This window comes from Microtus ochrogaster, linkage group LG3, assembly GCF_000317375.1.
Source record: "Microtus ochrogaster isolate Prairie Vole_2 linkage group LG3, MicOch1.0, whole genome shotgun sequence".
Taxonomy (NCBI): domain Eukaryota; kingdom Metazoa; phylum Chordata; class Mammalia; order Rodentia; family Cricetidae; genus Microtus; species Microtus ochrogaster.
In genome coordinates this window covers 24,167,867-24,169,207 of record NC_022029.1, presented here as the reverse complement: position 1 = coordinate 24,169,207, position 1,341 = coordinate 24,167,867, and positions in this window count along the sequence as shown.

Here is a 1,341-nt window from a genome sequence, read left to right as displayed (position 1 = left end):
AAGTGTCTTCTCAATTCACTAATCATTTTATTTCCCACAGCTGAGGAAATAGGAAAGATACCCAGTTACCTACGGAAAATTTAACTCCAGTGTGAAGATATGGGAAGGAGTGGATTGCCTATATTTAAGGAATATGATTTTCATCTTTTTTCCTGACACAGTAAGAAATGAATTCACAAACCTATTTCTAGTCATCTTTCCCCAGGTCCAGTCACATCCCCTCACAAATACCCATGGGGCACTTATCCAAGTCCTCAGAGCTGGAGGAGTTTGATAATTCTTTGTTTCTCTTCAAATAACATTATTTTCATTTATTTTATATACCAACCAGTTTCCCCTCCCTCTTCTTCTCCCATCCCCTCCACTTTCCCATCTAGCCTCCTCTCATTCACTTTTCCTCCATCTCCATTCAGAAAGGGACAGGCTTCCCATGGGCTTGCACAAAGCATGGCACCTCAAGTCCAGGCAGGACTGAGCTCCTCCCCTTACATCGAGGTGGGACCAGGTAATCCAGCATTGGGAACAGCCTACCCAAAGCCAACTAACCACCAGGGAGAGGTCCTGATCTCACTGTGAGAAGCCTTACTAAGAGACCAAACTACACGATTGTCACACACATGCAAAGGGCCTAGGTGAAACCCATGCAGGCTCCCTGATTGTTGGTCCAGGGTCCATGAGCTCCTGCGAGCTCAGGTCAGCTGTCTCTGTGGGTTCTATCATTGTGACACCATCGTGACACCCTTGGCTTGTAAGACTCCTTCCTCCCTTTCTTCGGCAAGACTCTCGGTGTTCAGCACAGTGTTTGTCTGAGAAGTGATGTCTTGATGGGGGATGGAGTGTTTCAGGATTAGGGAGAAACCTGGTGCCAGGGAAACACCCAGAAACCCACAGGGATGACCCCAACTAAGACTTTTAGCAATAGTGGATAGCATGCCTGAACTGGCCAGCTACTGTAAGCAGATTGGCGACTTCCCTAATTGCCAGCAGAGATACTCTATCCAGTAACTGTCAATTTATGATTAGATGTGAAACTCTCAGCAAAGCCGGTTAGAGTCAAGAAGACACGTAGCTGGACTTGGTAACTCCATATTGAGACTTAGCCTGGAATCTTCTCTGCGGGCTGGGGAGCGCTTCTACGAATGAGGCATTCATTTTACTGTCCACCCAGTTCCCCAGGAGCACCTGACGTCCAGGCAGTGTGTACAGAGAGGAGGTGTGCACAGAGAGGCAGTGTGTACAGAGAGGCGGTGTGTACAGAGAGGTGGTGTGCACAGAGAGGCGGTGTGCACAGAAAGGCAGTGTGTACAGAGAGTTGGTGTGTACAGAGAGGTGGTGTGCACA